The 24292-nt window shown below is 33.0% G+C and overlaps 1 pseudogene; it reads right to left on the bottom strand.

Annotated features, from left to right (window-relative positions):
• Positions 1 to 4994: 4994 nt before the first annotated feature.
• LOC149576355 (FACT complex subunit SPT16-like) lies at positions 4995 to 9046 on the bottom strand (annotated as a pseudogene).
• Positions 9047 to 24292: the final 15246 nt, after the last annotated feature.

A 24292-nucleotide genomic window follows, 5' to 3' on the forward strand; every position in this document is an offset into this window, starting at 1 on the left:
TGATGTATCAATAGAAAACAAGTTGAAGATCAATCAATTGATGCAGTATTAAAAAGGATATATTGTAGATGAATATGTACTCAAGGTACATTGCTACCAATCAAAATTGTCTTTGGTATGTGTTGTCAAAGAGGGAGAAGTTTACTATCATATCTTTTTGAAATTTTGCTAAGGGAGAAGTTAAGTCGAAGTTCCTTCACAAAGAGAGAATATTTAAGAGAATATTTAATAGGGTTGGCTCCTAATAGGGCTCACTTCATAAGAGTGAAAAATAATAACTAGTTACATTGGTAGTTTTTCCCAAATTGAGTTTTCATGTTAAATCCTGGTGTTTCATGTGTTCATGATATTTCTTTCATGCTTGCAAATAATTATTGATAACATTTTAAGATTCGCTAAAGTAATTCACACTCCGTATTTACTGAGTTACAACAATTTCTATGTGTTTATCGAGTATCAGTGGTAATCAATTTTATCAGTCTGAAGTTTATAGTTGACATCTAAGGGATCTGGGATTTATTTTACTAGTAACTAATTCACCCCCCTCTCAATTACTCCTCTTATATTTCCAACAATAAGTTGTTGCAAAATTTTGATATTTTTAAAATTTTGTATATAAGTTGAATAAGAGATATGTTGTGATCATAAGAATAAGGATATTAAAGCATGACCAAGTGTTTTTGACACCCATGTCAAAGGGGGAGATTGTTGATCTCATATTGGTTTTGACTATTGAGTGTCTACACACTTAAGTCATTTACTTAGTTCATGTTAAACAAGTAGTACATGTCAAGCACAGCATGTATATAATAGAGCATGTCGAGCCCACAATGAGTGTCGAGTCACTCAAGTGTCAAGCAAACAATATATGCAAAGTGATTTAAAAGCTAATTAAATAGTGGATGCCAAATGATACAGATGCTGAGTCATAGTATAGAAACTAGTAGATGTTGAGCATTAGAGACTTTAGATGCCGAGTAAGATAGTTTTGTCATAGTTGTTTGTAATGGCACAAACAACTATGTAAACCATTTTTGAGCTGACTTAAAGATTGAATTATGATATTTTGGAGATAAGGATGAGTCTTAAGTTAGAATCCCTATGAAGTACATGTAGCCAATTAGGAAAAGGGAAGGATTAAGTGGAAAAATGGATGAATCACATCTATTGATTCATACCTAACCTTAAGTCACCTAAGTCTTCTTTAGGAGGAAAAACCCTAAACTATATAAGGTATGTGGAAGGAGCGAATAGAGAAGTTTGCATGCACAAACTAAGAATTCATGGTGGCTAAGAAATTTTGAATTGAAATTGCATTGCAGAATTAGTTAAAGGAGAATAGAGGAAAGGAATAGTATATAGCAGTGAGACATCTAATCAAGAAGGATCAAGAATACATCAGTATAGAGGTGATTTTTCATCAAGCAACCAAGTGCTAACTATAGGATCAATGTTGAAATATTCTAACATGTGAATCAGTTAAATATCTTAACAGAGTAGTCCTAACAGGCTATATTGAAATCCTCTAACAAGGTGCTTACTTAATTGTGATTTGAATTCCTTTAACAAGGCACACTTCTAACATGGTGTTGAAATCCTCTAACAGGGTGAGACCTAACAATATTTGTAAGCCATTAATAGGGAGACCTTTTATGGGGTAGATTATGTCTCATGATCAAAAAATTGTAACCTTCATTGGAAGCACTTTATTACTGTAGTAGTGAAGATTTTTGGGTGTCATCCCTACCCCAGTTTTACATTCTCATTGGAGGGTTTCTGGGTAATCATATATGTGGGAATGTTTACTTATTTATATGATTTAGATGTACATGCTTTACATGATATTTTAGTTTACTTAGTGAATGTATGAGATGGATGTGTGGGAAATGTTTTTATGGATCAAAGTTTAAACCATTGATTCAACCCACAACTCTCTTAGAAGTTTACTTTTCCTATTGTAATTCTAACATAATGGTTTGGGTATACAAAGGATTAAAAATATGAAGAATCATGTTAACATTATACATAGAATGTATTCAATGATTAAGAGTTAAAACATCCTAGAGATCCTAGTCATTGGAATGTCACTGGAAGTGTATCATATACAATTGGTAGTTTACAACCTTTGGAAAATGTTGGTAGTGTATCATGAAACACCCTTTGATAGTCCATTTCCTTTGGAAAACCTTGAAGGAAACATTGAGGACAGTTGGGGTTTCTCCTCTACCATAGACCATGGTGGTAATTCCTTTAACTATCATCAACACACATGTAAGTTGACTAGTTTATATCTTGTGTTTGTTGTTGGATGTGGTTGATAAAAGTATTGTTCCACATGGAGAAGACCACAAATGCGAGCATCTACACAATGTCAATTTGGGCATAAATGACTTGAGGATGTAGAAAATAGAGGAGAATTTTATTGGAAGAACCAAACCAGATTATTTTGGCAAAAATAATTCAAAGAATGATAAAATAAATAGTTTACAATATAGAGGTTGGGAATAGGGAATTTCCAATCCTACTTGCTACTAGAAAGTTAATCATTACATTGCAAGACATCGATGAACTCAATCTATTCATTAGTGACAACATATATAGTGCATGTAAATGGAGGGGTTGTTATGAGTTTACAACCTATGTATTGCTATGTACCTTGCAGAGGGATAGTTTGGGTGCTTAGTATACTGATTGGCTTGTATACTTTTCCACTTGCCTCCTTCCTTCATTGGATCAGTTTAGACAAACTATCAACTAAAATTTATGGAAGAGAAGAATGGTGCATTAAGAAATAATGTCAAGGCCTTTATGTAGGTCAAGACAACATGGCTCTCCTAGTGAGAGGAAGTTTGATAGTTCATCAAAGACAACCTTGGATGAAGAGGTCAAAAGGTTAAAATAGTTGGGAATTTACATTGTGGGGGGGAATAATAACCAATTTCCGATTTTGATTGTTTGAAAAATGCTTATATGGAGATTTTTTCTGATTTATTGCATATAGACTCTTATTAGAGCAACTTGTATCAAGGATGTTGATGTGCAGATAAGTATTTATTATCCTTCAGTATTTTACATTTATATACTCAGTGTAGTCTCTCTCTTATTTTTATTTCTATACATATTATAAAGAGTCATTTTCCTTGATCATTTCTTTTGTCATTAAGGTTATTCTTGTAGGAGAAGGAGGTTGTTACTTTACACATGTTACCAAATATTGTGCAGAATGCAATCTTATGATGAAGGATCCAAAGAAGTTTTGATCTAGAATTCATTAGTCATCTAATGATCATGTTGGATAAAGTGAGGCTCTTAAAGAAAATACCTTTGATGATTGAGATTATAAAGAAACCTTCTGTACCAAGAGGGAATCTGACAGTTCATTAAAGACGATCTTGGACAAAGAGAGGATGAAGATAGAAAATATGTCTCAATCAAAATTTTGATGATCTTGGTTGTATTGATTCAAAGGGAGTAGGCCATGTCGAGATGGATTCTCTAATGATCAAAAACTATAGCACTTAAAAGACTAGGATTCATGGAATAATGTTTCATGTATGTAGACAGGAAGGCCTTATGTTATTAGAATACCTATTGAACTAGGGAAGCATGATATGACTTTTTGCCAAGGTGTTAGAAGGATGATAATAGATTCAAAGGGAGTCTGAAACTTCATCAAAAAGAACCTTGTACTAAGAGATTAGAAAAGTCGATATCAAACTTAGAGGGATTTTTTACATGCAATCGCTTATAATACATTCTTGTCTATGAGATAATTTTGTGTTGAAAACCTCATTATCTGATATGTTTCGTAGTGGATGTCATAACACCACCACATCACAGTATCTATGGTGAATTCATGTGAACTTTTGATGACATGTGTGTATGTGCCTACCCCCTCTATACATCATGAGGAAGTGATGACTTCTAAATGATTATAACTTGTATTTTTAAAAATAATTGGAAGGTGACGACCTTACAATAACTTAAATCATGATATACATTTTATTTAAATGTTGAAATAGATCATGAAAGGATTTATCTTTTAAATCAACAACTAAGTGTTAGATGTCATTAAATTGATAGTATATAAGTTAATTGTATAGATATATGATAGGTATTTGATGAATATCTTGCCTTGATATTCTGATAGGTTGTTACCATATTGAGTACTTGGTGGATATCAATTTTTGATGTTCTGATGGGCCATTACTCAAAGACATTGGTGAATATTGTGTGTTGATATTCTGATAGGCCAGTAGGCTTGAAAACGGTGCCGACCCGACTACTCATATGATATCATATAACAAAAACCTTATGATCAAAGATTTCCTTGATGTGTCATACCTAAATATTACCAATGGTGTAATATTTTCTTATATGTTTATCCTCTCTAAACTGAGAGGGAGTGTTAATTTTAGTGTAGTTTCACTCAAATAAAATGCACTAAACACTAGTACATTAGGCCTCCATTTTTTACCAAATTTTTTGATGACAAGACAATTTGGCTTGTCAAATTCACTTTTTTAAAATATGATCCCAATAAGGTCAAAATTTTGACCAAACTTAAGTTTTTTTGTGGAAATGTTGACGACACTTTAGGCTTTAGTCAAAATTTTGACAACACTCAAGTTTATTATCAAAATTTTGATGACAGTCAGGATTTTTTTTTTTTTTAACGTAAACATTTCATTTTATATTTGGCAAATTGCAAGTGCACCTATGTGGGAGGGTTTTTGTGTGTTGTCTTCAGACAAGGGAAAGCACAGGTAAGAGATTCAACCCATGTTTTCTTTGTAGAATGGAAGGCAAATAAAAGTCATTAAATTTAGATTGATTGTGCTATAACATCTTTTTAGGTGCATGAGACTTTACTATAACTTTTACCTTTCATCGTCATCTTTCCTCTTCACTATCAAATTCATCTCCATTTTCTTTGTCTGCATTTTTGGCTTCAATTCTTAATTCATCCCATGTTTTACTTTCATGAGATTCATTCATTCTTTGATGCTATCAAGAGAAGGTTTTGCAGTTGCATCAACGCAGAGTACATCCCACTTGAATTATTTAAAAATAATCGCCATATCAAATGCCTTTTTCCCAAGTCCTATGTTGTCAAGGTTAACAATCTCAATCTCACTAATGGTTATTACTAAGAAAGGTAGTTCAACCAACTCTACCAAAAAAATTTACAGTGGGAACAATAAAAGAAGAGGCTTTCAAATGAACTCCATGAAAGCCTAACCCTCTAGATGTTATATCAAACTCTAGTTTAAAATATTTTAGATGAGGCTACTCCCATAGTTATCTTACTTGCTTAACAAACCCTTGAAACTCTGCATTTATTTTATTTTTCTTGTCCCTCTCTTGTTGCTCTTCCTCAATTTCATTGGGATCATACATTGACCATCTTGCCCCTCCTAAAGTTTAAACCACATCCATTACCTCCACATAAAATTTGACGTCTTTGGTCTTCTTAGTTCCCACCATAATATGGTTATGCAAATGAAAATGAAGCAATTTAATCATCTCCTTCTCTACTAGCTGAAAAAATGCATGTTTAATATTTTGGTACAAAGATATAAATTTTCTATATGGTTAATGTGTTAGGTCTCAACTAGAAAATTTTCTACAAAGATATTAGTCATGAATTTTCACTACAATGTCTCATATCACCATATCAAGGTTTATGATCAGAGATATCAAGTATCTACCTCAGTTTACCTTAATCCAATCGTGTACTATGTAACTCTCTAAATTGGGGGTTGAAAAATCTCTTCATAATTGCTCCACCTCAGGAAATTGTAGACAACTAGGTTATGAAGAGGGTTCAATACTTGGCACTGATGTTCCTTTATTTGATGTAATATTCTTCTCTTTTTTCTTTATGTGCCTTCTCATTTCCACCATTAGTTTCATTTACAAAAGTCTTATTAATATTCTCATAGTTTGTCAAATTAATATTGTTATTCCTTCTTGCATTATATTTATTCCTACTAACATTAGGCATTATTATATTGCTCATAAATCCATGAAATCTACAATATATAGTTTTATGCCCTAGATTATTACACTTATAATGCATAAAAATTGAAATTCCATACCTTGGTCCATTCTAATTTACTTGTGATCTATAATATCTAGAAATGTGCACAAAATTATTGCATTTTAAACATTCGACTCCACTAAATAATATATTGTTATTCCTTTTATATCTTGCTACATAAGCTTAGTGTGAAGTGTAGTGTCGTGTAAAGTTTAGTGTGTTAGCTACTAGAAGAAGTGAGCCAAAAGTGACCATAGATATTGAAGTGGTGCTACAGTTGTATACTAATGGTATACTTTCATTGAATTATTTTTTAAATTATATAATGGAATCAATCTCATGTTGTGAAAAATATTGTAAGATAGTTATCTCTTCAATTGAGAGTTTCATGGAATCAATTTATTTTCAAAAAAAAAAAAATTGATTCACTTCATCAAGAGGTTCACCTCTTGAGCTTGAAAAAAAGGGAAAGGGTACATATTTTTGAGAAAATAGTTCATTAAAAATATAGATCCAAAATCAAGTTGAACTCCCTTGAATTGCCTCGTAATCCTAATAAGATGGAGCTTTGAGTTAAACCCTTGAGCTTGTAGTCCAAAAACATTGAATCACAAACACTAAATTGTTCTAGATAAAGCTCCTCTAAGTGGTATCTCAATCTAGATAAGGGTGATAATCACAATTTCATTATCTCTTTAAAAAACCATCTATATTTGATCTCTTCATAAAACCCCAAACTCTTATCCAGAATATTACCTTCATAACACATGTATCCATCAAATTTATCAGCATCAACACAGAAGGAAAAACAAAAACATAAACAAAAATTTTCAAAAAAGATTCTCATATGAGCATCAACTTAGAGAAATAATTTAACTTGTACTTGTAAAAATCCTTGATCCCTTGATGCCACAAATCACCAAAATTGACAATCGTTAACCCTTAATAATAATAAAAGAAATACTAGAGGGATAATGAGTACAATAAACACTTTATCAATCACTACATCTATAAGGACATACTCAAAAGCTTCCTTTAGACACATGAAATTATTTCATTCCATACACCAACATTTTCAAGATTTCTCTTGACAAAGAGAATATTCATACAATATTTTAAGCCTCTCCTACCTAGCCTAACAATTTTCTTTCCTCAATTATGTAAATATAAGTGAGGCATATTTTTCAATGAGTTTCCATTTAGGTACCAATAATTGTTTTCCTCAATAGCCTAGTTCCCACAATAAATTTTCTTTCATTTCTCTTACTTTTAAAAAATAGCTATAATTAGGATTTCTCCATCCACAGAATTGCTACCATAACATGAAATATCAACAATGTACTTAAGTTTGTGTAAAATTTGCAAATATGTTTAAAACATATAGCCAAAAAAATTTATGGTTTGGAGGTGATGAATTGACTGTGAAATATCATTCACAATATAAAAATATATAAAGATGTTATGTATAATTCACTTTAGAAAATAGTTACATAATTAACACTAGCACATGTTTTGCAAACTAATATTGATTTATTCCAATGTTTCAAAAAAATTAAATATTGATGCATTGAAGAAAAACAATAGTAGACTCATATATTGAAGTCTTTCTTACTATAGATGAAGTTATGCACTCTGATTAATAGAGAGTAGAAATTTGTTTTATTCAAGTCACTATGGAAATGGATCTGCAAGTAAATTGAATGCAAATACTTCATTTAGACACCTCACACTATTCAAGAATGGTAGTTTTATTTCCCTCAATTCACATTAGTTTTATGATCATTTTTTATATTCACCAAAATAGGAAAATCGTGATTAGTGTATTAAGATGTCTCAAAAGTGTAGGAAGTAGGAAAGCTCAATAATCTCCTTTATAAGATATACACTATGATTTTGAGAATACCTTTGCTAATCTACATTGAACCTTCCTTATTTGATGGATTTCCATTTACTCTCTATTCCTTCCTTCCTCTCCAACATTGCAATTCTTCATGCACCCTTCTACATGGAAGAAAGGTGAACTTCCATAGCTCGTTATGCTTTAACCTTCCACATATTCATGTACAGATTGTATTAGTAGAAGCCCAAATGAATCCTTCAATGTTAACATGTATTTATGCTAACATATATGTTAGAGAAAAAGTTTCATTTCATTTCATTAATTAAATTATTTTTTCTCCCTTCTTAAGATTTCACTTTATGCACTTTTTGCATTACATTTAATAATTATTCAGTAATTATTAAATAGCATTTTACCTTTTACATTACCCATTTACCTTATTGGTTACCCCTTTTTGGGTTTTGATCTCCTTTTATAAGGATAGATCATTTGTAATTATCTCTCATCTTTCCTTTATCTAAGAATACATTTGCATATTTTTCAAAGAAAACTCTTGCCTCCTCTTGTCTTTTTCTTCTCTGTGACAGGTTTCTTACATGCAAGTATTCGTTAGGATTTGTGGATTCGTATTGCTCAAATCCTTCATGATATCATAGCCAAATCTGCTATAGCTTGTTCAGTATTTGGAGAAAAATGAGATCAAGGGTTTGATAGATCAGATCTAGAGTTTTTCGGGTATATTTTGTGAAAAAATGGGGTCTCTAAAATTTGGATCACTTTGAGGCCAAAATGACCTCATGATTAGATTTAGAAGGCATCAAAACCCCTATTTTCATATAAATTTCATCCATTTTGGACAATGTTGATCCGGGAGGCAAGAAATATTGCTTTAGAAGGTTGTACGACCTCCTACATGCACTACAAGTTGAATTTTTTTTAAATTAAAAAAAAGGCTAACAAGTACTTTTCTGGTGTCGTTTTATTCTTCTTTGGCCTGCTATTGAAACCAGTGCCAGTTTGTACTTCCCAACTGCCAACCTTTCACTTTCTAGGCAGCACTCTCCCACATCGATCGTGCCACTAGTTCCTCTGCTCCACTTCACCACGGCCCCATTACCATCCAATACTTCACCACAGTAGCCACTCCGCCCATCAGCCACCATTTTGCCTCCCATGAGCAGCTCCACTGCCCTTTTTTTGTCGAGCCGCCACCACTACTCCACTCGGAGGGTGGTTGTTAATTTTTTTATTTATTTTTTTAATAAATTCTTTTTTAATGCATTTCTAGGGGCCCTATATATTTTTTCACGATATCTCAAGCATACAAACATCTTTTTTTATCCAAAAAAAGCATTAGAAAACTAGTTCTGAGATGGAGACAATGGCATAGGAATTTTCTAATTTTGATGCAATTTGAATTCCTATTTAGGCAGTCAAAGTTGAGTGTTCCATTTTTCACTCTAGAGGGCATATCTTGAGCATCCCAACTCCATTTTTTGAAAATATTATATTTTTAGAAAGTTGGTTTAGTTCTCTTTCCAGAAATGTTGGTTTTTCTTCCAGATTCTGCTCTAAGCTCTTTTTTATTATGATTTTTGTTTTATTGCACTATGGTGGATATCTTGAGTATTTCAGGTTTGAGGATCATTTTCATGGCATGGGATTTCTTATTTTGGGTTGTACTATCTATTGTAATGGCTCTTTTCCCTTTTTGATCATTGTTGATATACTTTGTAAACATGTTTATGCAAACGTACTAAGATAAAGTGTCACACCTTGCATTTTTAGATCTTTTTCATCATTGTGACTTATTGTACTCGCAATATATTATAAAGTGTCATGGGGGCTAGTTGTTTTCCCTTTAGTCCCCTCTTCATTTGTCAAGTGAGTGTCCCTTCCACGAAATTAACCCCATAATGTGTCAATTACATGTGCCTTTGTAGGTGTCTATACCTCTTCCTCACTCTTGATGTTCTTGGTTCTTTCTGTTTTGTATGAGTTATTGACCCACTTTCTCAGTTGCCTGTCACCTCACCCTTATCTGCATTAGGGGGTTCTTCTATTGTTTCTCATGCTTCCTTGGTTTGATTGATCAGCTCTTCAGGCTTTGGTGTTTCATGTCATTTGTATCTTCGATTTTATTTGTTTGTCTTGTTTGCCTCCTAATTCGATGTAGATTACAGTCTTCTCTACCTAGTTAGGCTCTATTTCAAAGAACGTTCTATAGACCAAAAAATTCTTTTTGACAAAGTTTGTGACTTTTTCATGCTTTACTGATGTCTCTTCATGATCATTCTTTGTTCCTATTTTATGGAACATTCCTCTAGTTGGGGACTTTTGCAGTCCTTCACTAGGTTTTCAGCTATCTCTTTTTAGTGAAGAGTTTTTCCCACTTGGTTTTCTCTATTTCTTTGTTTCATAGAGATTTGGTTGTGATTGGGCACCTTATCAAGCCTTGTTGTCGAGACATAAGTTTGCTTTCAGCATTGCATTCTAGTTTCCTTGCTCTTTTTGCATTGTTTATAACTGCATTATTGCTCATCTTAAGGGGGATGTTAGAGAAAAAGGTTATTTTTATTTCATTAATTAAATTACTTTTTCTCCCTTCTTAAGATTTCATTTTATGCACTTTTTGTATTCAGATTTAATAATTATTTATTAATTATTAAATAGCATTTACCTTTTAGGTTACCCTTTAACCTTTTAGGTTTCAATCTCCTTTTATAAGGATAGATCATTTGTAATTATGTCTCATCTTTTCTATATCTAAGAATACATTTGCATATTTTTTAGAGCAAACCCTTGCCTCCTCTTGTCGTTTTCTTCTCTATGATAGGTCTTCTACATACAGGTATTCGAGGGCTTCGTGGATTTGTTTTCTGTATTGCTCAAACCCTTTACCATTAAAATGTCTTTATGCTAACATATATAGAGAGAAGACATAGTTCCTTTCTTCCTCTCCAACATTGCAATTATTTCTTCCTTTCTTTCTTCGTACATTTGTTTTCCACAAATCACGTAATCATTTTATTCTAATTTAAAATCCTCCAAGATTTGTGCTAGAGATGCAAGAAGGAATGTAAGGCTAAAGTGGTGCTATCAGGCCCTTTAGGATAAGATATAACATAATTTTTGAAATGATAAGTGTAGTGCATTTTTGTAAACATATGAAACTCACTTCACTAATACTCATCTAGAATCGTGGACCATCATACACCATAAAAAAGAAAACCTTATTCAATTAGGATTCAACAATGAATATATATTTTCTACTAGCAATCAAGGAATATATTTTCTAGTCATTCATTCATTTAGGATTCAAAAATGAATATATATTTTGTCTCTTGTTGCGCCCTTGTGATCTATGTCTCTATAGTGATATTTTTTTAATGAAAGCTTTTCTTATTATTACTATTATATATATAATATAATTCATTTGATTTATTTAGATGCCACCCTTACTAAAGAGATACTAATATTTTATTATTTTCGATTATATACAAGATACTAATAATGCTTGTATGTTTATATTTGATATTATTTATAGCCCAAATATTTTCCTATGGAAAAAATTCATGCCTAACAATATGAACCCAGAACAAAATAAAGTGACAATTGCTAGATTGTGGTCTTAGTTCAAAAGAAAAGGTGATGGACAATATTATTTTCCTTGCAAAAAATGCAAGGGCTTAAAGAATCAAAGAATTCTAATCACAATAGCTCAGAGACATTGTAGGCAACATGATCACATTGAATGGAGAAAGGATTTTCTTCCTTTGGTGAATGTGAATTTTGAACAGGTGGAACATGGAGGTGTGAAATTCAAAGCAGAAGGTAATTCTTCCATGGAAGTGTTGGCAATATGGTTAGATAGATGTATTGATGGTTTTCATTTATGGAAACATGTATTTAGCATTTCATTTATGCATTTAGAGATAGAAAATTGTCCAAGTGTTAGACAATTTGTAGCAACACAGAGAATGGATGAATTGTATATGGATGACTCATTGAGAGTTAGCTTATGCGCAGTTAAGAGAAGCTCTATGACATTGTCATGATGACGTGTACTAGTGTGCAGGTGTGTATGGACAGTACAACATGAGTTATGATTGAAATATCAGTGTGAGTATTTAGCAGAATAGAACAAGGCATAGCAGAGAATTGGATTGTACAACTTGAGAAATTATTTTGGGTACGAAATAATTACTAAGTCATGATGAGCCACTATGTGGATATTACTCCATAATTTATTTTATATTATGTCAAGCATGTGAAGACATGAAAGCCAACTGAGCAAAGAATTGTGAAGATGCGAGGTATAAGTAAAGATCTTAACTTACGAAGATAAGTATGTCGTGCAAGTGAAAGAAGTGTGCAATATATGATGTACTATGTGACATATGATCTATGTGAGATTTTTTATTGATGATATGTGAACTACATTTGATATATGATCAGAGCAAGTGCAAAACATAGCAGATAGAAAGTATTGTATGTATATCTATTCCTATGAAGAATTGAATAATATAATTGCATGTTAGGGCAGTGGGCTCTTCTTGCATACATTGTATTTGTTCTACCAATTCCTAACAAGATTGAAGTAACTCCTAATAGGGTTGATACTTCTAACAAGGCCTATTCCTCTAAAAAGGACTCGAGACACTATTTGTACTTCATAGACTCTTAATAGGGTCAATATCCTTATTATGATCCTATTGTTTAGTGAATCATCTAGTGGGTATCATCCCCACCGAGGTTTTCCCTTGGTCAGGGTTTCCCTAGTTAACAAATAATGATGTTATGAGTTCTTTATGTGCATGGTTATATTTATTGTTCAAAATTGTTGGTTTACTTTCATATGCAAGTTATAAAGTAATTAACAATATTTAGTTGTGAAAAAAAGTTTGTCGAATATTGATTCACACCCCCCCACCACTCTCATTATTATTTATTTCTAATAATTGGTATCAGAGCCCAGTTACTCATGAGAAGTTTAACAACTTGATTAAGATCCCTGAAGATATGGAAAAATTAAAGAAAAACCTTGAAGAAGCTCTTGAGCGGATTGACCTTCTTACTGAAGAAAGAGATAACCCGAAAGATAGATATGAAGATGCAAAAGTTTTCATTGCTAAACTGAAAGACAAGATTGATGACCTAAAATCTAGCAAGGAATCAATTGTGCATACTAATGACAATGATGGAGCAGGAAATCTCTAAAAATAAAATGAGATTTTGAAACATGAACTAAAAAATTGTTGAACTTAAGTTGAGCCTTAAGAAAATTGGTGGCAAGAATGAACCTGAACTAAAAATTGAGAATGCATATCTTAGATCCCAGTTAAGCCAATTTACATCTGAACTAGATACTATCAAGATTGAACATGCAGAATTTAAAAAGTACAATATCATTGTGAAAGGAGAATTGACACAAGCTAAGAAATAGTTAGAGAAAAATTATTCTAGTAATGAGAAGATAAATCAACAAATATTTCACCAGAGACTTTCTTATGACAATACATGACTTGGATATCTAATTGGGGAGAAATCAGCCAAGAAAGTTGAAATCAGAAGAGAACCATATCCAATAATTGAATCCCCTAAGGAATATGATCTGAGTAAGGTAGAACCAAGCACATCTACTAAAGTATCGAAGGAAGTAGAATTAATTGATTTGTTAGCAAAATACGATGAACCTAAAAAAATAGAGCAATTTGATAAACCTAAACAAGATGAACCACCCAAAGAAGTAAGATGTGAGTTCAAAGGCAGATGCTTCATATGTAATCAGGTTAGACACATGAAAAGAGATTGCACAAGTAAGTATTTTAAACTCATTACTAATTCTATTAATATAATTGTCATGGTTACGGACATAAGGCAATAGAATGTAAGAAACCTAAGTTTTATGGTAATAATGCAAATAGTAGAATGTTTAGGAATACTAACCCTACAAGTAATGAAAGAGGTAGATCACATAATAGATCCAATGATGGAGAGAAATCTAATGGAGAGAAGATACAGTTCATGTGTTACAAGTGTAACAATCCTGGACACATTGCAAGGAATTGCAGAGCACCTAAGAATCAAAATGGAACTAATTAGAGAAGAAATGCACATGTATGTCAGTTATGTAATAACATCAGACACACAAGGAGATATTGCAAAATGGACAAAAGGAACTTTAATAGGAATCCTAATAACAGAAAGAATAACAATAGAAATGACAGAAGGAATGATAATGGCAGTGACAACAGTCAGAAGAAAGCAATTAAGGAACATGTTGATGAATTCAAAAAAGCATTTGTGATAGTTAAAGATCTAGAAAGCTCTTATACAGTTTTGGAGGAATAGTATTTCGATGCACCTGATAAGACATTGAAGTCACCAATTATTTCTGACTCATCCTATCTAAATTAAGCAATTTCAGTAGAGGAAGTGCATCAATTGGCCAGAACTAATGTTAGTGAGAGAGTTGGAAGTTGTACAGTTAACAAGAGGTTAAGGATAGAGAGAAGGCTATGGTCAAGTTCACAAGTCTTGATATGATCACAGTTAATAGGAATTGAGAAATCAAGCTTACTAGTAAACAGAGACAGTATTTGAATCTGTGGTAGATACGCATTTAGTGTGCAGCAAGATTTGAAATAATTTAAGGATCGCAAGCAAGATTTGTGTAACATTTGTTCATGTGAAGTGTATTAAGTGAATTGAAGAGCGATTTGATAGTAAATTGATGTGCGAAGTGAAGGTTGTGAAGTGGAAAGTTGTAGAAGCCCTAAATCATGATTTTAAAGTAATTTGTGAAGTTTGAATCCAATTTTTTAGTATTTTAGATATAGTTAAGAAGAACTATAAGAAGGAAATGGAAAGAATGAAACTTGTATATGTAGATTGTTTTTCCAGAATATCAAGATGATTAGCAGCAGACCACCCTTTTTCTTTTTTTTTGATAAAATTTTATTTCTTGACACCTTTTCCACTGATGTCAAAGGGGCAGTATTATGTAGGAGTACACTTATGTACTTATGTATCAATGTAAAGGAGATATAAAGAATTTAATGATCCATCAATACATGAATAAACTTGTTATACTTTGAAGGCAATTTTGTGTAGTTACTTTTAGTCAATTTTCCCAAATGTTGCTAGCAATACCGAAGGGGGAGATTGTTGGCAATATGGTTAGATAAATGTATTGATGGTTGTCATTTATGACAACATGTATTTAGCATTTTGTTAATGCATTTAGAGATAGAAATTTGTCTAAGCGATAGATAGTTTGTAGCAGTACCGAGAAATGATGAATTATGTACAAACAACTCACTGAGAGTTAGCTTATGTGCAATTAAGGGAAGCTCTATAACATTGTCATGATGGCATGTACCAGTGTGTAGGTGTGTATGAACAGTACAACACGAGTTATGATTGAAATGCCATTGTTGGTATTTAACAAAATAGAATAGAGCATAGCAGAGAATTGGATTGTATGACTTGAGAAATTATTTTGGGTACGAAATAATTACTAAGTCATGATGAGCTGAGTATGTGGATATTATTCCATAAGTTATTTTATATTATGTCAAGCGTGTGAAGACATAAAAGTCGACGGAGTAAAGAACTATGAAGATGTGAGGTATAAGTAAAGATCTTATCTTGAGAAGATAAGTGTGTTGTGCAAGTGAAAGAAGTGTGTGATATATGATGTACTATGCAACATATGATCTATGCGAGATTTTTGATTGATGATATGCAAAATACATATGATATGTGATTAGAGCAAGTGCCAAATACAACAGATAGAAAGTATTGTATGTATATCTATTCTTATGAAGAACTGAATTGTATAATTGCATCTTAGGGTAGTGGGCTCTTTTTGCATACATTGTATATGTTCTACCGATTCTTAACAGGGTTGAAGCAACTCCTAATAGGATTGAGGCTTCTAACAAGTCCTAGTCCTCTAACAAAGACTCAAGACACTATATGTACTTCATAGACTCCTAACAGCGTTAATATCCTTAATAGGGTCCTATTGTTTAGTGAATCATCTAGTGGGTGTCATCCCCACCAGGGTTTTTCCTTGGCCAAGGTTCCCCTAGTTAACAAATAATGGTGTTATGAGTTCTCTATGTGCATGGTTATATTTATTGTCCAACACTATTGGTTTACTTTCATATGCAAGTTATAAAGTAATTAATAATATTCAGTTGTGGCCAAAAGTTTGTAGAATATTGATTCATCCCCCCTCTTAGTATTATATATTTCTAACAGGAAGAAGACGATCTTGAGGTAGAGAACACAATAGAAGATGTTGGTATTGGCACAACTGATAATGTGCCAGAGAACAGGATTGAAGAAGATATTACTAGTGCAATTAATGAAAATGATGATAGTAGCGCATCTAATGATGATGAGAACCTTGATATATGTGTAATTGAAAAGGCATACAATCCCATGTACCAAGGCTCCCAAACAATGCTTCTCTTCATTGTATTGTTGCCGGTAAACTTCAAGGTTATGAATGGTATATCCAATGTAGAAATCTCACATGTCCTAATGTATAGTGTCATTTTTTCATCTTCTATGTCAGTGTACCACTAATGTTATTTATATTAGCAAAAAAAATTCTATAGGTTGATAGATGAGTGTTTGTTACCACCATCAAAGATTCTACCTCACTCTTACCGAGAACTATTGGTCATTATGAAAGATATTGGAATGGAGTATCAAACAATACATGCATGTCCCAATGATCATATTATATATCATAAAAAACATGAACTTGTAACATAGTGCCCTAATTGTCACATTAGTAAATATTGATCATATCAAATAACCAAAAAGGTGTCTCACAAGGTTTTTCAATTCATCCTCATTATTCCACGTCTACAACAACTATTCAAGTGCACTAGCTTGGCACAATTTATGGATTATCATGCACGCAATAGAAGTCAAGATGACATTATGCGAATTCATGTGGATGGCTCTACATTTAAGGACAAAGAAGATAGGTGGCCAGTATTTAAAAAAGAACCTCGTAATCTGAAGCTTTCATTGGCAGTAGACGGAGTCAATCCATTTGGAGAGATGAGATATGTTACTCGGTCTGAGTTGTTTTTGTTATTAATAATAACATTCCTCCTTGGATGTCCATAAAGAGGGAGAACATAATGTTGGAAATTAGTACACCAAGTATTTTTCCATTTAATAGTCATCTAAATTAATTTATAAACATAGTATCAAAATGGTCATAATAATTGTATTGTGTTTATGTTCATTCAATTAGATAAGTACCAAGTGAAAGATATGAATGTATATATTGAGCCCTTGATTAATAAGTTGTTAGAGTTATGGGATGGGGTCACTATGTACAACATCTCTAGATCAATTGGTGAAAGATGATTTCAATTCTGTGTAATACTTGTATGGACAATACATGATACCCTTGAACTAACACATTTTGTGATATGTAAAATTGTTAACGCATATTTTTGGTATGTAATAGAGCTAACATATTTTTGTTATTTGTTTAAGTTGCGTGTAATAATTGTAAATATGAATCTTCTTGTACCCATGTCATCCAATTATACACAATTTTGTAGGTCTTTTGACAAAGGGAAAAATTGCATGTCCAATTTGTGGTCCAAAGATGAAATCTCGTCATTCAAAAAATTTAGGAAAGCAAGTGCTCGATGATTATAGACACATTCTCCACAAAATCCATAAGTATCGAATTACTGAAAAACATATTTTCAATGAGAAAGAAGAGAAAACATCAAAGCCACGAAGAATGACACCTCACATGTGGAAGTTGGAATACAATAGAATGAATCGTCAAGGTAATGTCATTTCATCTTATGCAGGTTTTTATATGAAATTAAAATTTGGATACTATCTTTTGTTTAGTAATGATGTAATTAATGTTTGTGAAGGTCATCAAGGCATTGATGAGCAACTTCCAAAATGACTTAAAGCTATCCTAGACCATTTAGTAGGTTGTCATATTACGAGAACCTCTCAATCGTGTATTTATTTGATGCTATGCATATTAGAAAGAATGTAAAAGAGACACTATGGAAAATATTGGATGGAAGTCATGACAAAGAAAAATTGGTCAAAATTCGTAATGACATTGATGAATCCAATCATGCATTCAAGTTTTTCCTTGAATCAAATAGCAATAGAAACCAGATTAATACAAGTGTCATTCCTTAGTTATTAACGCAGCAGCAAATTGATGTCATATTTAAAGCCATTAAAAAAACTAAATTTCTCACAGGATTTGTTGCAAACATAAGCAGTCTCATATTAAAGAAAGGTGATTCTGGGTTAGGGTAGAAAAAGCATTATTGGCATACCTTCATCAAGGTAAGTCATGTTCTTCTCTATTTACAATAAATTTGTAAAACACCATGTACTTTTCATTCTTTTATTTTATAATATATTGAAAAGATCATTTTATTATAATTGTAGTACGATCTACCTCTATCTCTCTCACACAATTTCGACAACATGAGTTTCAAACAAGTTATATATAATCTTGGAAAATACATTAGGTTAGAATTGTTATTTGTTAGATTTGTTTTATAGATATTATTTTTGTTTCTTTCTCTTATTTTTGTATAATTTATTGTATTTTTTTGTAGAGTCTCATTAATATGTTTTTGTGTGATGAATATATTCTAGGTATTTGACATCTAAAGAAATTGATAAAAAAAGACAAAGCATTGGAAGAGCAATATTCCTCAACTTTTGTGTGAGATACAAAAGTGTCTACCTTCAACTTTTTTCAATGCACAAGAACACTACCTCATATAACTAGTTGAAAATATTGAATTGTGTGGACCTGTACCAACTAAGTAAATGTGGATGGTTGAGAGGCACTTAAAATTTTTGAAAGGATTGATTCAACAAAGAGCACGTCCTAAGGGTTTCATGGTCGATGGATATATGGTATACTAGACCATGGTGTACATTAGTGAATATCTTTCCAAGTTTGCATTAAAGATCCATGTAGATCGCATTTGGGATCCCAACTCCATTAACAAATTCAAAAGAGAATACTTGATAGGGAAAGGTAGATTGAGGAAAGTGAGAGGTAATTATAAGATGTTATTTTAGTTCATTAATCCTTATCCATCATCAATATTAGTTGTAACTAGTTTATTTATTTTATATAGTTGCTCGTGAGTGGGATGCACTTCATTTGTATATTGTAAACAATCTTGATTGGATGATGGCATGGATTGAATAATCTCAACAAAATGATCGCTCGCTAATATGTGAAGATGTTGCTTCATTGGCTAAAGAAGCTCATTGTAATGGAGATTCCAATGTTACATCAATGGTAATTGATCTAGCAAACGGTTTAAGAGATGGAAAGGTACGTATAAGTTAATCTATCATGACCCATTTGTTTAATATTAACTCACAAATGGATGCATAATTTTGACACGTTTGAAAAATAACAAGTCAAGCACCACAAAGCTATGTACTACAATGGTCGTAAATTTTGCATTTAAAAAGGTGGATGACACTAAAAGAACTTGTGATTCTAAGATAACTACAGTCTTTGAGGTCATCAATATTTTGTCTAAAAATGACATGCATCCTCCACAGTCTAAAAATAGATACTATGACATTTTGGATGATATAATTGAGTGTGACTTTAATGTTGGACTAACTGCCAATGTTCCCTTTCGAGATTCGTGACATGGATTAACTGTCTCCTATGTTCTATAAGTCTAGTGGTTGTATCGAGCATTGACAAGTCGATCTTTTGGTGTAATGGCAACTCTAGCTTGTAACAAGTGGTATCAGAGCTTGGTCACAAGTTCAAATCTCCTTGGGTAACGCTAAGGGGGGAGATTGTTGGACTAACCCCCAACATTCTCCTTCGAGATTTGTGACATGGCTTAACCGCCTTCTGTATTCTATAAGTCTAGTGGTTGTATTGGGCATTGACAAGTCAATCTTTTGGTGCAACAGAAACTCTAGCTTGTAACATTTAATTCCTTCAAATTAGTTATATTCTTTATCAAATGGTACAGGCTATGACTGAATCAAAATGATCCTGATAGAATTGTTATTGAACATGATAATGGATTTACAATGATTAATACAAGGTCATTTGAGCCAGTTGCAAATGAGCCCTATGTTCCTCCAAGCCAATATAAGCAAGTGTTTTACTTTGGCATTCCACATAAACTGGGTTGGTCATTTGTTGTTAGACACAATCCAAGTGGAAGACTGGTAAAGTATAATGTAATTGAAGAGAAGTGGAAGACAAAGTAGATGATGATGATGGCGAAGATGAAAGAGATGATGATGATGATGACGAAGATGTTCATGATGAATATGATGGCAATGTTGATGGTGGTGGTGATGATGGTGATGGTGATTATGATGATGGTGGTGGTGGTGGTGGTGGTGGTGGTGATGGTGATGATGATGATGATGATGACGAGGATGATGGTTATAGTGATGATCATAATGATGACGATGGTCATTGTGATGATTTGGATGATGATGGTGATAATGATGATGTTCACGATGATGAGATGTACGAAGAAGATGATCAATGACATGATCAATGAAAATGTATTAGGTGCCGATTAGGTGCAAATATTTGTTACGATACTCAATTCTTGGTGTTGATTACTTATAATATATTTATTTTAGAGGTAAGGAATTAAAAAGTATACAATGATTATGATGTATGTATATTGTTCATGCTATGTTCTATGTAATTTTTAGCATAAGTATCATGTAATTTGTAACTAACTTGAGACAAATTATTTACATATGCAAGAAACTATACCCCTTTGATGAACATCATACACATTGACATGGATTGAGGGGTATAAATTTATTACATGCTTTCTTTATCTTTACCTTCAACATTAACTTTAGGCAAACTTCATCAATATTTGCCTCATTTTATAGCAAAATATTTCAATCCTTCAACTATATCTCATTTGATGGGCTATAGGTACCACCAAATAGGTATTTGTTAGATTTGTCTTCCTCGAGTGAGGGAAATGTGGGAATAAAAGAGGATAGTGAGACAAGTAGTAGGTCTATGAAAGAGAGACAAACTGGAAGTCAAAAGATTAGAAGAAGATTCAATAAACGCGTGCAATTTTTCCTTGCTCAAGGGGGGTCATGTTCTTATAATGATGAGACAAAGGGAAACATCTAGGTTCCCTTCAGGTACACACATCTTCAGAAAGAATAAGTATCCAAGGAATTACCTACAATTAACACTGATTTTTGTGTTAACGAGAGGATATATCACATAGCTTCATCATCATTACATGGTTTGGGCCTATTTTCCATGGATGGCATAAAGGTCAGTTATAACAAAGGTGTTGAATTGATGGAGTATGTAAGACTTTGTTACAATTTCAATAATTGGATGTGGATAGTTCAATTGAAAAAAAGTTTGTGTAGGTATGCACTGTCAACAAATTATCTACAATGGAAAGAAAATGATCAAAGTAAAAGACTTGTTGTGTACATTGATGGAAGGCCAAAAGGAACAAGGAACATTGCAGGTTCTATAAATAGTACACATCCTGGGTCAACTAATAAGTGACCCAATTGCATTTTCAAGGCACGTGAAGAAAATCATGTTTTTGTATGTGCAATAAAATCAATAAGTGTAGGGGAAGAGCTACTAATATATTACAATTTGAATCGCATAGATATAAAGAAAGTTACTATCATGGGACTTGTAAGTACTATATATGTAATATTTAAACTAATTACTTCCAATTAAAAACTCCAATATACCATTTTATCAATTTTTTTTTTGCCTAAGTCGACTATTCCTTTCATTGTTGATGTTTTTATTTTTATTCTTTTTCACAGAGCAACATGGCTAATCCATCGAATGACAAAGGCAAAGATGTTGCTCCCGCCCCTTCTTTAGTGCAAGTAAACCTTTTGTATAAAAATTTGTGTAATTGTAATTTTACAAATGTCATATTATTATGTTATTTTTGTTAAGGTTTTGGACCTTTTTTAATTGTTTTACTTATGTTTTTGTCACAATTTGATGCTTAGAAGAAGGGAAAAGAACATATTACACGAGTGATTAGTTGATGATATGGCAGCCATAATATTATGCAATGATGACATCGCATATACCAGTGACCCTGTAAGCATGTGTAAGAAGAGCCTCAAAAGCATCAATGTACAAATTCTTGCACTTGTGATGGATCCAAATCCAGAGGAAGAGAAAGAGGTGACAAGAAATGAATTGTGTAGAAGAGCATGTTTTCTAGAAGTAAGCAACAATGAATCTTTAGTTAGGACAATGGCTCAATAAAGTTTTATGTTTTATACTAATTCATAGATCATGAACCAAAATATGTACGTGTTGTTATAGCATTTTTTTGAGACCTTGCCAAATTGTTCCATCGAACAAGGGTACTAGTGCAGATCCTATAGGTATGTTATTTCAATTTTCAACTATCAAAAGAGACATCATGATGGGGACACAACCCAAGAACAGAATGGAACCAACAGAAAGGGAAAATTATATTAATTGAGAAAATAAGCTAGTACAAATAGTACAGAGAAAATAAACTTCAAAACATGCCCTAAGGGCTTACAATAGCATAAATCTGGAGAATATTTCTCCTTTTAGCACCTCCTCTCAAACTCCACTCCGAACTGCCTTTTACAATGCCAGAAATCTCCTTAAATAGACCCCAGAGTGTTAAGAACTAGGAGTACATTCTAGAAAGTGCTAGTAGGCATCCACCGACAAAATAGAAGGTTCCAGAAGCTGCGTTAGAAGTCGGTCTAAATCTAGAAGAATCCAGAAACGGTAGCCGAACTTCCGGGAGGCATAACTTTTGAACCGTAGCTCCGATTGACAAACCGTTTACATTTTCGAAAAGCTCTCGAAGCGCTCTATAGCCCTATGGACAAGCTTTGCTTGTCCCCCATTTTTCGACCCTTTTCGAGGTCATTTAATGCCCCAATCCTGACTTTGAAGCATTCTTAGGAGGTCTCCAAAACTCGAAAAACTGCAATAACTTTCAAACCGTGGGGCCTATTGACCTGATTCTTTTTCTGGAATGCTCTAAATCATGATTACATTCATCTGGCCAATTCACACCTTCTAGTTTACCGAAATGATGGCCCAAATACATGCTCCTATTTTTTCAAAATTTTCAAACGCATTGATAGTTGAACTATGAGAGTTGGAACCTTTATTTGAGCCAAATGGGTATCCAAAAATGTAAAGATGTGAAACAGAAACTAAGTCTAAGTACATTTTTTTGGGTGACACAAGATTGCCCTTATACCTCTGGATGCTCCTGCATCAATCATCAAAATCACCAATGCTTCTCTATTGTAGTCCATTAATAGACAAAATTGCACCAAACTATTCACCACTTAGGATACCCAATTTGACATTGTACATGATTTTAGTGGTTTGACTTCCCAACTAGGTCCGTACAACACAAATCCCAAAGTGGAGGGTTTCTAAGAGTTTTGAAACCTTTCTTGGTTGTATCCATCAAATGAATTTGTAATGCCCCTCAATGGATCGATGGAACCTTCCCTTGCTATGTAAGGACCTCCTTTCACTACTATTTCATTTGCAAAAGAAACCATGCAATTATTTTGCTTCCTATACATTTCGCAGGCACATTTCTTCATTCATCTCTAGCTAGAATCACCATTAACCCACCTAGGGCTTGCTGGAAAAATTTTGACTATCACTACCTCCAACCTTTTGCATCTTAAAGTACACTTAGTCTACCCCCTTTCTCCAAGGTTTCATGAGTTTTCAATTGTGGTAATAAGAGTTTGGTATTCAGTTTGAGCAAATTCTTGTCTCTAGCCCATACAACTTCCTTTGAAAAGGCTTATATGTGATTTCAAGATGATTACCAACTTAAGGAAAGTGAAAACTAACTATTATTTCAAACATCTTGCCTAATTTCCAAAGTTGCAACATTGTATTTCAATTTTTGCAATTTTTGCAATGTTGACAATTGCATGACAACTTTTGGCTTCCTTGCCACCAATGGAGAAAAAATGCATGTTCCAAACCTTATTACACCTCACTCCACCTTTCTTCATGCTTGTGACCAAATTGTGTTTGTTTGACCACCTTTGACCGCCTAGGAAGCTCTTTGAGAGTTCAACAAAGGAAATGAATGCAATGAATGCACAATGCAATATAAACCAAACATTTAAGTAAAAACACACACTTGGGTTGTTGAGAAACCCTTATTCCATATCTATGACCCAAATTTGAGTCTTACAAGCCAAAACTGGGGTGCTCCTACACCATTCTCCCCCAAAGAAAGCAATTGACATGGGATAGCGGGGGTAAGTAGTTGAGGATTGATTCCCCTCTTCTTGAAGTCAGTTTATGGGATCCA

The sequence above is a fragment of the Cupressus sempervirens genome, chromosome 1 (assembly GCF_028749045.1).
Source record: "Cupressus sempervirens isolate cs-2001-9-10 chromosome 1, ASM2874904v1, whole genome shotgun sequence".
Lineage (NCBI taxonomy): Eukaryota > Viridiplantae > Streptophyta > Pinopsida > Cupressales > Cupressaceae > Cupressus > Cupressus sempervirens.